Consider the following 15,663-nt stretch of genomic DNA (forward strand, 5'->3'; position numbering starts at 1 on the left):
CCCTGGTAATGGTCAACCTAATCTCAATCTACATAAATTTAGTTTGTTCTATTATAAAGTTTTTTATAAGCTGGAAGCCAAAAAAATAATGAACATGCCACAGGTGTTCGGAGTTTGAAAACGCTTTAACCAGTAACACCTTCTAATATGAATCGTACCCACCAAGTGAAATCAATAGACAGAAGCGAGGAGGTTCGAAGATATATTTGATAGGCTATCAATATATCGAGGATCGTCTGATCTAATCTGGCTAGCCATTGTAGGGGATGTTGAGCACAGCGTTCCCACTCGTGATCTGGTGTGGATGCATGACCGAGCGCCTTTAACTAGGTGAGTCCATTAAAGCTAGTGCGGTCAGCATCCAATGTCGAAAATTTACAGAGCTATTTATTTTGGGGATTTATTTACCGCTACAATAAAGTTGCCTGACAACACAATTACAGTATATGCATAGTCAGTTGTTATTTTTTTGGAATAGATCAATCTGGATTAAAAATGAGATCCATGTTATCATTTGATTTATTTGATTGAAATCATCAACTGAACAATGTTACATGATCATTGAAAACCTGGAAGCATTAGACGACTGTTTCGTCTTGTAACTGAAAAATATAATAGTAATCATTTGTTTCTATTTATTACAAATATCTACATAAATAGCTAATAGTTAATTCACTTGATGTTGTTTGCTTGTGTCTTTCCATTGGTGTTAAGGTCTACAATTGATCAGTCTCTTATTGGCATATATGTATCCTGTGAGAATTACCTCGATATAGCCTTAAGTTATAAGCATTATAAGTAGAGAGGGGTGGTGAAGTCTCGGAATGAACATCACTTCTAGGATGCAGGTACATCCAGCTGATGACTCTCAGACAGGATGAAACGCGCGTCACACTGGATTCCATTGCTTATATATCTAATAGTGTTTTATGATTATTTTTTTTAAATCATAAGTAACTACATAAGATTCATTGTTTACTTGACAATCTGTAAAGTTTATTAGGAGTTTGATTTGTGATTAATTTTCTGATAACCAATAGTTCTTTATACAGTATATTTAGTATATGACCAGAATTGGAATTAAGGACTTACATTTATTCCCTATCTAAGATTCATCCATCGAACGTATCTGTATCTTAGTATTAATGTTCAAATTAAAACTTGAATTCGACACCTTTCACTTTAAACGCAAACATGTTCTTCACTAGACTACTGAGTCCATATAGCTATTAGGTTCGGTAACAGACATTAATTTATTTTTAAGGGTTTGAGTAACTCAGTGGATATCAAGTTGATGTTCGAAAAGAAAATTATTACGCTTGAATGTTGTTGTGAATATTAATAATAGAATTCAGGTACATCCAAATGACTCGACTCAATTAAAACAAAATGCCAAATGTTACACATAATATAACTTGTGACTAACAACGGAGGCTGATCAGTTCCATCCCTAAATATTAGTGATCGGGAATCACAAGCCCTTGCTAACAATTGATTCTACGGGACTCCTCAGTAGTGCGCATCCCGCATATAGAACTAAAACCCGTCAGCTTCGGTCTTGAGCGCGAACGCTTAACATCTATAGGCATTTTTCAAAAGTTCACTTGGCATTGTTTACTTTAATCTTTCCACTGATGTTTAGGATTGCAATTGATCAGTCTCATATTGTCATATGTGCAACTTGTGCGGATTGCCTTGATATTCCGTTAGGCCACAAGTTTTATGAGCAAATTTGGATGGTGGCTAACAGTGGAATCCAGTTTGACGCGCGTTTGGTCCTATTTGGGTCTCGTCAACTGGATGTATCTGCATCCTAGATTTGATGTTCACTCTAGGACGCGCAAACAACATCAAGTGAATTTAAACTCCACCCCCATTGCACTAGTAGGTAGCTATAAGGACTCAATAGCTAAGTGGATCACGTGATGGCGTTTGAAGTGAACGATATTGGTTTAGAGTCCCGGGAAGTACATCAACTATGAAATGCAATTACATCCAACTGACTAAAACTAAATAGGATGAAATACATATCCTGGATTCCACTGCTAGTCATCATCCATCTTGGCTTTTAAACTACTTAGCATATACTTTCAAACAACTTTCAACCAATATCAAACTCAGAATCTTCAATACGAACCTCAATACTGTTATATTCTACGTAGTTGAAACGTAGAGAACTACTACAACCATCATTAAACATGTACAAGTATTTATAAATGGTTGTCTACGCAAAATACTCAACATCCATTGGCCGGATACCACCAGCAAAAGCCTTTTGTGGGAGAGAACAAACCAACTTCCAGCTGAAGAAAAAATTAGGAAAAGACGATGGAAATGGATAGGACATACACTACGGAAATCGTCAAACTGCATCACGAGGCAAGCGCCAACTTAGAATCCTGAAACGAAACAGAAAAGAGGAAGGCCGAAGAACACATTACGTCGGGAATCGGAAGCAGAAATGAAAAGGATGAATAACAACTAGAAAGAGCTAGAAAGGATTATTTGGGACAGAGTTGGATGGAGAATGCTGGTGGTTGGCCTATGCTTCTCCATGAGGTGTAAAAGGCAAAACTAACTAATATATTAAATTCATTAAACAGAGTTCTTTTGATTCTCATGGTAACATGGGGTTCGTGGTTTCCTTGTTTTGTGTATATGTGTGTGTGTGACTTCGCTACTATTTATATTTACCAAGAAAACATATTATTCCTTTAAAAAGCATCTTTATATAATGGATCATTAATATCAATGGACGAATATGAACCATGCATAAATGATAATAATAATCATAATAGTTCATGATGAAGTTCATACTGTGAAGTAGTTCAATCAATATAATTGAACAATATTTATACTGTTTATTATATATGTATTATGTAAAATAGATATGCCTTTTTAGTTTCTACTTCTTCTTCTTCTTCTTCTGAAATACAATACAATCTAATCATCAATAGGATAGTTCTTTTTTTTATTAATCATTTAATGAACATTATATCTATATATATGGAATCATTCAACCGAATATTGAATTCAACCTCAACAGGGAGTATAGATTGCAAAAAAATAATATTGCCCTATAATTACAAGTATCTTTATTCATCATGTAACTAACATCATTATCATCATTATAAAATATATATATATATATAATCAATAATAATAGTGATTGTTTAGTTGCTAAGCGGTTAGTGAGTTTTATCTTCTTATTCTACTATTCATATTATAAAGGAATCTTCTTTTTTTAAAAATAATAATGATAAAACACACGACTGTTTAAGATAAAGTCACAATTTTTCTTGTTTCCAAGTTTAATTGTTAATACAAAGATATTGGTTACTAATGTTAAAAGGAGTGAAATGATTATTTAATCCTTCTTATAAGTTTATTCCTTTAACTGAATTTGAAGTTGTTTTCTTTTCTTTTCTTATTTTTTTAAAAAAAAGGCATTTTAAGTAATTTCTAGTTTAATTTCTATAAATATTTGTGTAATTTAGTTAGTTAGTTAGTTAGTTAGTCAGATATAATGTAGGACCAGGCACATATATACATCGGTCCAAGTTAACATACCTCATTAGCACAACATGATGAACATCGAATTTACAGAAGTAGTTAGTTCAATGGTGGTAATATATAAAAGAAAGATTTCATATAAGGACATATTACAGGAAGAAAGGTTTAGTACGTAGAAAGAAAGATATGAAGCAATTTTAATCTCTTAGTTTAAGGGAAGACAGAGAGTGTATACACCGATGCCGTTGTGATCGATTGTGAGCCATGTCGCACAAAGTCTCCAACCATTGGTTACGATAGACACGCGGAACCCAAGTAGTCGGCATCTACTAACATGGCTCAGACTAGAAGTTAGTGACTTCAAGCACTGATGCTACGTTTTGGTTTGGCCACCCCTAACTTTCTTCCAACCATCCCCAACACTAGTCAGCATTTCGCGTGGTGGTTATCGGTGTTCGGGCACACGTAATACGTGGCCCAACCATCTCAGTCGATGAAGATTCACAACTTAATCGACTGATTTACCATCATTCCCTAATACCCTGAGTCTAACCTCCCTATTACTTACCTGGTGATCCCAGCAGATGTGAGCAATATTTTTAAGGCATCTGTGGTCAAATACTAGAAGCTTACGAGTATCTTCTACTCTTAATACTCATGTTTTGCAGCCGTAAAGTAGAACAGAACGAACTGCCGCGCAGTATACTCGTCATTTTATTGATAGACGTATATCTCAGCTTCGCCATAGGTGCCGTAATTTGGCAAAAAACAAACGAGCTTTTTGAATCTGTGCTGAAATTTCGTCAGACACCAACCCATTAGGATTGATCCGAGTTCCAAGATAAGTGAAGTTGTTAACGCGTTCGACTACTTCACTTCATATCCTTAGTTCAGGTGTTGATGCAGGCCAGTCCTGAAGCAATAACTTGCACTTAGAGGGGGTGGTACGCGCCCAAAACATCTTGGCATGGTTGCTCAGTGCTACCAGAAGACTGCAATATTATCAGCGTCTTCGCCAAACAGGACTATGTTATCAGCCTATAAGTGGACCTCCTCGTAAGAGATCGATTCCCAAAAACTCAGTTAACGAAAATATTGTTTCCATCAGTATGTCTATGATAAAATTGAACAAAAAATGGAAATAGATTCATGTGGTTTATGCAATACTTAACTATCTTATGTAAACATTTATCTCAAATTATACTTTACTATGGAAAGCATATCAGTTTCTAGGTTCGAATCCGATTGAATTTAAATTTATCTATAAAATGGAGTATTTGTTTTGATGTGGAAAAATAGAATTACAAACCCAATTGTCGTTTTATCATTTTACTTATTGTCTTATCCATTAAAATAGTGGTAACTCATATATTTCAATAAAATGAATATATGAAATAACTGACTTTATTCAATACTATAACTCCGCCTGCAGCTCTTCCAAAGTTACGGCCGCTCCCAAGCCCAGGTAAAGAAGGGTTGGGCAAAGGGTTAGCGACCCCATCCCATAGAAAACCAACTCCCTAAAAAAACACAAACCAGAAAAAATAATTCTGGTGGGCGACCTATGCTCCAGCACGAGGAGTAACAGGCGTAAGTAAAAAGTAAAAAAGTAATTCAATACTATAAAGATTTGTTATAGTAAGAAATTCTTAGCAGAAACTACAAAATATTGCAACAATATTCAATGAAACTGTAATTATTGAAAAAGTATGTATTGAAAGTGATGATAACAGTCAGTATTTCCCACTCACCTTCTTTTATATATGTCTTCTATTAATTCAACTGTAGTAATTTTAATAGTTGGATTGATGACTCGATTTGAGCTAGACAGCCATTGGAAACTTGGAAGTATTCGATGACCGTTTTCTCCCAGTATGGGACTCATCAACACTGCGCGCCCACCGCCTTACATGCGACACTGGAACCCAGAACCTTCGGTCTCCCGCGCGAACCCTTAAACTCTAGACTACTGAATCGGCATCTAACGGTGTTAATGTCTAACCTCAACCAACCCGCGGAATTGTACTCCATTGTACTGAGTTAGATACTTGTCTCTACTCGATACGGAACAGCTCCACTGGTCACGACTTCTCACTAGAACTCCGAGAATTGCCTCACAAAACTAGTCACTAGTGAGCACATGTTAATTATCAGTATAGGGTTGTGGATATTTTGATTGAGATCATGAAATGATTAATGTTAGACCACCATTAAAAATCTGAAAGCACTGGACGGCCATTTTGTCCTATTGTGAGACTCCTCAGCAGTGCATAACTTTGTAGATTGGTCGAGGTTAGACATTAACACCATTGGATAATGACTTACTGGTCTAGAGATTAAGCGTTCATGTGAGAGACCGAAAATCCTAAGTTCCAGCCCCGTGTACGAGATCGTGGACACACACTACTGAACAGTCCAATACTAGAAGAAAATGGTTATCTTACTTACTTACTTACGCCTGTTACTCCTCGTGAAGGAGCATAGGCCGCTCAACAGCATTCTCCATCCAACCCTGTCCTGGGCAATCCTTTCCAGCTCCGTCCAGTTGTAATTCATCCTTTTCATATCTGCTTCTATAATCCGACGCAATGTGTTCTTTGGCCTCCCTCTTTTTCGCTTCCCTTCAGGATTCTAAGTTGGCGCTTGCCTCGTGATGCAGTTTGACGATTTCCGTAGTGTATGTCCTATCCATTTCCATCGTCTTTACCTAATTTCTTCTTCAGCTGGAAGTTGGTTTGTTCTCTCCCACAGAAGGCTATTGCTGATGGTATCCGGCCAGTGGATCTTGAGTATCTTGCGTAGACAGCTATTTATAAATACTTGTACTTTCTTGATTGTGGTTGTTGTAGTTCTCCAAGTTTCAGCTCCATACAGTAGAACTGCCTTGACATTCATATTGAAGATTCTCACTTTGATATTGGTTGAAAGTTGTTTTGAGTTCCATATGTTCTTCAATTGTAGAAATGCGACCCTTGCTTTGCCAATCCTCGCCTTTACGTCTGCATCTGAACCTCCTTGTTCATCGATGATGCTTCCCAGGTATGTGAAGAAGTCCACATCTTCCAGAGTTTCGCCATCAAGAGTGATTGGATTGCTGTTTTCCGCTTTGAATTTGAGGACCTTGGTTTTCCCTTTGTGTATGTTGAGGCCTACTGATGCAGAGACTGCTGCTACACTGGCTGTCTTCATCTGCATCTGTTCGTGTGTACGTGATAGGAGGGCTAGGTCGTCTGCGAAGTCCAAATCGTCTAATTGATTCTGAGCTGTCCATTGTATTCCGTGTTTTCCTTCAGATGTCGAGGTCTTCATAATCCAGTCGACCACCAGAAGAAAGAGGAAGGGAGAGAGTAAACAGCCTTGTCTGACTCCAGTCCTTACTTGGAATGCATCTGTCAGCTGTCCTCCATGCACTACTTTGCACTGTAGTCCGTCGTATGAGTTCCGGATAATATTGACAATCTTCTCAGGAACTCCGTAGTGTCGAAGAAGTTTCCATAATGTCCTCCTATCTACACTGTCGAATGCCTCTTCATAATCAATGAAGTTGATGTATAGTGATGAGTTCCACTCAACTGATTGTTCGACGATGATCCGTAGTGTTGTAATTTGGTCTGTGCATGACCGATCCTTACGGAATCCAGCTTGTTGATCTCGAAGTTGGGCGTCTACTGCATCCTTCATCCGGTTTAGCAACACTCTGTTGAAGACTTTCCCTGGTATTGACAGTAGTGTAATGCCTCTGTAGTTTTCACATTTGCTCAGATCTCCTTTCTTTGGAATCTTGACGAGGTGTCCTTCTTTCCAGTCCATCGGCACTTGTTCCTCCTCCCAAATCTTTTTGAATAGAAGGTATAGCATGCTTGTGGTTGCTTCGATGTCTGATTTCAGTGCTTCAGCTGGTATGTTGTCGGGTCCTGCTGCTTTCCCGTTCTTGATTTGTCTGACGGCCATTCTAATTTCTTCCGTCGTTGGTGGGTTGACATCTATAGGAAGATCTATGTGTGGTTATCTAATACTTACAAATTTTCAATGGTAGTCTAGCTTATATCGAATTCATTCATTAAAATATGAATAAGAGTATAACAAGATTAATTATTCTCTAATCATTTTCATTGAACACTAATCGTTTGTTTTAGTTTTACAATAATAATCATAATAATAATTTCTTTTAATCAAAGCTAATCATGCAGTATAATGATCTAATTTGAATGATTTCACTACATTCTCTTTCCCTAAATAAACAAGCAAATAAACAAACATCTTATCCATTATACAATCTATGGAATTAAATGTTAAGAAGCGACAACAACAAAACAATCCATAAATCAATCAGTGAAACTCATTTGAACTATGTTGTATTCTCCTTGTTCAGCTTTAATCAACGTGTTAATTGTTGTTGTATGGTTTGTTTGTTTGTTGTCTTATTTGTGATGTGATGTGATGATGATGATGATGATGTAATCTAGCGGATAAGAAATAATAAAAAAAAGTGAGAGAAAAACAGAAAGAGAATAATAAAAAATCAAAAAAAAAACTTTTGCATATTTAATATTTTTCTCTATTTTTTTCTTTTTTGTTTTGTTTTTTGTTTTATCTTTATTTTCTAAATTATCATTTGATCTCTCTTGGGTATATATTGGATCAAAAATTATTGAATACATTTGAAAGAAATGAAATTTAGAATAAAATTAATTCACTTTCTATTTGTGTGTGTGTATATGCTCGCCCCGCCCCCCTCTCTCTCTGTCTTTGTAAATATTACTTACGCCTGACAGTACTAAAATAATGATCAATGGTTCATTTAGATCATCTATGGGTTATAAGTTTAATTAGGATACAATTTTATGTTAGAAACCAAATCGATTTGATGAATGAATGAAAATGAAAGAATAGTGAGAGAATGACTAGTGACTAGCTTCGTGAGAAAATTCTTGGAGTTCTAGTGAGAAGCCGTGACCAGTGGAGCTAATCCGTGTTGGGTAGAAACAGATGTCTACCTCAGTACAATGGAAGGTGGTCGCGCAATTTCGTGGATTGGTTGAGGTTAGACATTTTAACACCATTAGATGCCGGCCGGTTTAGTGGTCTAATGGTTAAGCGCCTGGTGAGAGACTGATAGGTCCTGGGTTCGAATCTCTCGGGGTGCGGGATCATGGATGCTCACTGCTGAAGAGTCCCATACTAGGACGAAACGGCCATCCAGTGCTTCCAGGTTTTTCATGGTGGTCCAGCTTCAAACCACTCATGATTTCAATCAAAAGTATTTTATTACAGTTAAAGAGTTCATGTTATATATAGCTAAGAACCAACCGTAGAACTTAAAAGATATTACATTTAACATAATAGATCATTCAAAATTTAAACACTTCAGTTATAAACTTTTTGACTGGAACACAATGTGACAAGTTTAAATTTGATAGAGAACATTATATTTATTAGAACTGAAAGTACACCTTATAAACTGACATATATCGACTAGTATAAATCCCAAAATTTGAAGTTCCCAATCGAAATGCACCTTTAAATTAATGATTTAGGATCCACTTGGTTGATTTAGGGCCCCCAAATGCCCTGGTACGTCCAAGAGTGGAGAGAGGCAGCTCTCCCACTCGAAACTCTCTCATATGGTCACACGTATACAGACACTGACAGGGAAGTCCTACTCACTGTATTCTCGCACCATAGTTGTTGTCTACGAGATTGAGAGAATGAGAAGCAATTGCCCAACCCTTTAAACGGGTTGGTGGATACTGAAAATCCACCTAGGGGAGTTGGAAAGCCCTGATTACAAACGAATGGTATACATGGGCTTAAATATTCTGAGGAAACAAATGGTTTATGAACCAATTATCATTGGTCACCGACTACCATGGGACTTCATCTCCCGACGTTGCTCCATTGCCTTGTGGACCAGACCTTTAGTTCGAAGTCTCCGGGTGAGGCCCCCTAAAAAAACCACCTGCTTCAGTTTGAGCACCCGGGCAGTATTCCAGCCCTTACACAAATCCAATGATTTATGTGGCGCATATCTGTTTAGTGCCTCCTTGTACTAATGTTCATGTGTTTAAATAAAAAAATAAATGGTTCATTTAGGAATATAACTGGTTCCTAATTCATATCTTCAATGATATATGATTGTTGAATGGATTAAACCCTATCAATTACAACTTTGAAAATTCATACCTAAGTTCCTTATCGAAGAAAAAAAACACAACACATTCATTTAGTGTTTCTTAGTTTGAAAAATGGGCAAAACTATAATTTATGAACGGACCAATCAGATATAAGATAACAGATCTCTGGGAGTTTGGCGCGAATTTCATTCATTCATTTGAATAACTAGAGTTTTGACATTATAAATGATAATCAATTCATGAGAAAAACCGCAAATTATAATTCTAATAAAACAGACAAGTTTATCATCCTCATTTTGATCCTGGTTATTAAGTGGTCAGTCTGGCATCGTTCAAAAGTCATTCATGAATGATAGTCTCATTGAAAAATGTAATATAAATCAATTCTAAACTAAACTATACTCTAATTAAACATTATTTCAAAATGTATTAACACATTCATTTTAAACTGTTTTAATATCAGATGGGTTTTGTAGATATTATAGTAATTTCAATGGTTCATATCATGAGTCAGTTGAAGCTAGACCACCATGGAAAACCTGGAAGTACTGGACGGCCATTTCGTCCTGTTGTAGGACTCCTCATCAAGGGGTGGGGTCGTGAATGCGCACCGTTGAGGAGTCCCACAATAGAACAAGTTGGTCGTCCAATGCTTCTATGGTGGTCTAGCTTCAATTGACTCATGATCTTAACCATTGAAATTAAACTGTTTTTTTTTCTTTAGATGACTCAATAACACAAAGCACTTTAAACAAACAGGATACTTAGTTGTGTAATGAATAAAAGGGAAGTCTATTATTATTATTATTATCAACCAACTAACATAGTTGTTTCTAACATGTTTATCGTTTTAATTTTTTCTTCTTTTTTTTTGTACAATCACTGTCTATGTATGACAAATGATTATACAATCAGGAAAGATATTGAAATCATTGTATCCCTTTATTATTCATCAATAGAACGTAACATTGTTTACTTATATCATTGTCTGTTTATTCATTCTATGAAAATGTGAATGATATACATATTCCAATTATAATAATTCATTATTGGGATAGAAATTATGAAGTGATGTTTTTCACTTGTTAACCATAAAGTCATTGACCTTTGACATTCTATTTCTTTTTGTTATTTGACAAATGAAGAATGTGTATTAAACATGTTTTGAAAGGAGACTCTTATAGTTAATTCTCAATAGTCCCCTTTATTATTAGAAGAGGGTTTTATGGAGTCAATTAAAGTTAGACCACCATAAAATCTCTACAAAACCCTCTTCTGATAATAATAATAATAATAATAATAATAATAATAATAATGTGTTCACTAGCGACTGACTTCAAGAGGTATTTCCTGGAGTTCTAGTGAGAAGCAGTGACCAATAGAGTTCAACCGGGTCTGTTGTGAGATAGTGACTCACTGAAGACAATAGTGAACGATGGCGCAATTTCGTGAATTGGTTGGAGTTACACATGAAGACGATTGGATGCCGGTCTAGTAGTTAAGCATTCGCTCACGAGACTGATAGGTCCTAAGTTTGAATCTCTCGAGGCGGCCTGGTGGATGCGCATTTCTGAGGAGTCCCACAATAGGACGAGTTGGCCGTCCAGTGCTTCTAGGTTTTCTATGGTGGTCTAGCTTCAATTGAATCAACCATTAAAATTCCTATAATATCCACAAAACCGCTCTCTAATTGTAAAATAGTCAATGAAATGTTATGGGAAATAGGTAAGACATTTTAATCTGTTAATTGTTATTATTATCAATATTATCTTTATTACTGTCGTAACATTTCTTTACTACTTAAGTTTAATAGAATAATATTTAAAGAAAGAAGGTTTGGTGGAGATTGTAGTACTTTAAATTGTCGAATTCATGAGTTTATTGAACCTAGACCATCATGGAAAACCTGGAAGTACTTGACAGCTGTTTCGTCCGAATATGGGACTCTTCGGTAGTGAAAACACACGATTGGCTGAAGTTAGACATGAACACAGTTGGATGATGGCTCAGTGATCTAGAGGTTAAGCATTTATGAGCGATACCGAAGATCCTGGTTTCAAATCCTGCAAGTAGGGTCGTGGATGCGCATTACTGAAGTATCCCATACTAGGACAAAACGACCGCCCAATAATCCCAGATTTTCATTGGTGGTCTAGCTTTAATCGACTGATAAATCCAGTTATTAAAATAATATTTGTATTTATCTTACCAGTGACTAATATTCAATGCTCAATGTGGGATTCATCAAAATAAACACATTACTTTTAGATTAGTCCTTTGTTAATATTAGTTGATTTCGGTCAGGAAAGTTGAAATCTGATAAACTACATAGATCGTTCATTAAGAATTAACCAATAATATACTATCTTGATATTAATCCTGATCGAATTCTATCGATCAAATCAAGATATAAAGCATTATATATAACATTTTAATCAAGCAGTTGTTTATACAGTCCATTTTCGGGCACATTGTTGATGTGAGAATTAATGGTACTGTTCGATTTCAGGCGGTTAAAATATAACGACAAGAAATCTTTAATTTAAGAGTCATTCCCATTACATTTAAAAGGTAATCCTCTTCATTATATATCATTTAATGAAAGACTAGAAACTAGGGATCAGTGTACACACTTACGATACCACACACACAAGATTGAAACCTCTTAAGTTTTTATACCTTTCAAATAATATCACTTTAAAATAGAAATTTATTTTCCGGTCTGTTTTGAGAGAGTAACTCACTGAAGACGATGATAGATGGTCGTTCAATCTCGTGGATTGCTTAGGCGTTCTCATGCAAGACCGCTAGGTATTGGGTTCAAGTCCCGAGTAAGGAATTGTGGACACGCACTGTTAAGAAGTTCTATCCTATGACGAATTGGTCATCTAGTGTGCTTCAAGATCTTCCACAGTGGTCTAACTTTAGTTGACTTATGAATTCAACTATTAAAATTACTACAATCTCTATAAAACCTCCTTTACAATGAAAATTTGATACACGTGCAAATTGTTTTGTTTTATGGAGAGAATTGATCACTTATCATTCTACTATAAACATTAACGATATCATTGATCAAATTAGTAATGATCTGCTAATTACCTAATCATAACGACAAGAATTGAACGATTCACCAATTGTTTGTTTCGTCAGTAATCATATGCACACACACACACACGTACCTTAATTGTTCTAATATACATAAAACAATTATCACTCTATTTGATAATTTAACAATGAGACATTATGACATTTGACAAGATAAATAAACAACACAACTGATAAGTTTTTCCTTATTGATAAGTAAGAGAATAATTATCGACTGCTTCAGTGTTGTTCGGTGATAGAGAGAAAGAGAGAGAGAGTGAGTAAGTGAGATAGAGAGAGAGTGAGTGAGGTGAGGAACAATGCTGATCATGACCAATTTTATGATTAGAACTAAAAGTAACAAAGATAATAATAATTGGAATGAGTTTCTAGTTAATATTTATATTTTATACTAGACGAATTATAATTTTCAGTATAGGATTGTTGAAATTGTTGAGTTATAATTGAAAGTTCAACTGTATTTAGTGTGAGGTAGTTACTCACTGAAGATAATAATGAACAGCTGCGTAATATTATGCATTGGTTGAGGCTAGACATGAACATCAATGAATGGCGGCTTAGTGGTTTAGAGGTTAAGCGCTCACGTGAGAGACCGAAGGTCCTGGGTTCGATTCCTGCTAGTGAGATCGTGGGTGTTTACTACTGAGGAGTCCCATACTAGGACAAAACGGTCATCCAGTGCTTCCAGATTTTCAATGGTGACCTAACACTGACTCATTGATGATCTGAATTACAATTTGAATAGTGTCTACATGGTTTGAATAATCAGACTGTATACCATTAAGTTTACCTATAAATACACCGAAAGTGAATCCCAAGTTCAAAATCTGTTTAATCTATTTTACTTTTTTAACAAATATACTAGTAAGTTGTAAAGAAACTCAGTGCTGATAAGCCATAAAGTAATATCAGTTAATGAAGTTAGTTACCGACGGTTTAAATTATGTACATTTATACAGAATCCTGAGTTCGGATTCTAATGATAATTGTGATCACTGACTGGAGATGTTGAATGACATAATTCAAAATCAATCACAATAACTCAGATACACTCGTTCTTTAGCCTTCTCTATATTGTGCTCAAAGCTTATTACATAAACTTATACTGTGTTATAATAATAAAACTAGATATATTTCTTTCTCGTTAAGTCGATTAATACAAAAGTATTCATAATGAGTAAATCATATTCGAGTGCATGACTGATTAATCTGACAAATATAATACACACAAGACTCATGGAAAATTCATGTAGTTGACAGTGCTTTCTAACCACTGAGTTTACGCCAAGTGTATGTTAAAAGTTGTTTACGCAAAATACTTTGGATCTGTTAGCCAGACACTGTCAGCAACAACCTACTGTGGAAGAGAACAAACCAAATCCCAGTAGAGGAAGTAATCAGGAAGAAGCGCTGGATGTGGATAGGACACACACTGAGGAAAGCACCCAACTGCGTCACAAGGCAAACCTTCGCACGGAATCCTCTAGGCCAAAGGAAAAGAGGAAGATCAAAGAAAACATTATGCCGGGAAATGGAGATAGACATGAGGAAAATGAACAAGAATTGGATGGAACTAGAAAAGAAGGCCCAGGACAGAGTGGGTTGGAGAATACTGGTCGGCGGCCTATGCCCCATTGGGGGTAACAGGCGTAAGTAAGTAAGTAAGAGTTTACGCCATTATATATCTCGCTATTGGGTATCAATGCTAAGATTGGTTTTGATAGTTGTAAAGAAATCAAACATTAGATCAAGAGTTAGTAATAAATACATATGCAATGTTAATAGTTGAATTCATAAGTCGATCTAAGCTAGATCACTGTTGAAAACCTGGAAATACTGTACGGTCGTATTGTTCTAGTATAAGGTTCTTCAGCGGTGCGCATGCACGATATCGTACTCTTTCTAGCACGCGAACACTTAACCTCTAGACTAGTAAGCCGGCATCCGACAGTATTAATGTTTAAATTCAATGGATTCATGAACTTGCGCAACTTTTCATTCATTGTTTGAGGTAGATACCTATCTTTGCCTGACACAGATTAAACTCCACTGTTCATGGCTTCTCATTAGAACTTTAGGAAATCCATTCTATTTGAACTATAACAAAGTCCGTCCAAAAGTATTGAACAACAGTAAATACATGATCTAAGTATCTGTTTTCATGAGTCGTTATTCGTTAGTTAATTTATCAAACTGAATAAAACTTCAATAAACAACATAGTTATATTAACCAGAATATGAAATGAAATGTCTGTCCTGGGTTTCACTGCTAGCCACTATCCATCTTTGCTTAGAAAACTTAACAACATCGATGCAATTCATAATGGATGCATAAGACACTGATCAATTGTAAACTTAAACAACAATGGGAAAATTCAAGTAATGATGGAGAACATTTGTAGCTCAAATGGATGATTTTGATAAAATTTTGTTCTTTGAGCTAGATGATTTAGTCGTGAAGCTTTCATTGTTCTTCTGAACGATGTCATCAGCATCAGCATTAACTTCAGGTAGAAGTAAACTTCTACTTCAAGTAAACAATATCAAATGAATTCAGTATGTGATCCATTAACTTAATGAATAAAAAAACAGAGAGAGAGAGAGAGAGTGTGTGTGTAAGACTTAATTACTTTCATTTTTATAGGATTTTAATTTACCAGCAAATAAGATAGTGATCATATCATACATACGTACCCATCTATACGTACGTACGTACGTACACACACACACACATACACACATAATGGTAATAATAATAATGATGATAATAATAATAATAATAATAATAATAATAATAATGATTATTCAATCTGGACTTATCAGATTGATGTCCTTAATGGGCATTTCATCTATTTATTTCTTTATTTTTTTCTTTTTCTTGATGAGGGTTATTTACATTTGGAAAATT

At 35.6% G+C, this 15,663-nt stretch overlaps 1 protein-coding gene across 1 annotated transcript in view; it reads right to left on the reverse strand.

Moving 5' to 3' along the window:
- Positions 1 to 7,730: 7,730 nt before the first annotated feature.
- GGT7_1 (Glutathione hydrolase 7) overlaps positions 7,731 to 15,663 on the reverse strand; it is a 58,228-nt gene continuing 50,295 nt past the window's right edge. Inside the window, exon 4 of the mRNA XM_051215431.1 lies at positions 7,731 to 7,975. The gene's annotated coding sequence lies outside the window, so the exon portion shown is untranslated. The remainder of the gene's footprint in view (positions 7,976 to 15,663) is intronic.

This window comes from Schistosoma haematobium, chromosome 4 (genome assembly GCF_000699445.3).
Source record: "Schistosoma haematobium chromosome 4, whole genome shotgun sequence".
Taxonomy (NCBI): Eukaryota; Metazoa; Platyhelminthes; class Trematoda; order Strigeidida; family Schistosomatidae; genus Schistosoma; species Schistosoma haematobium.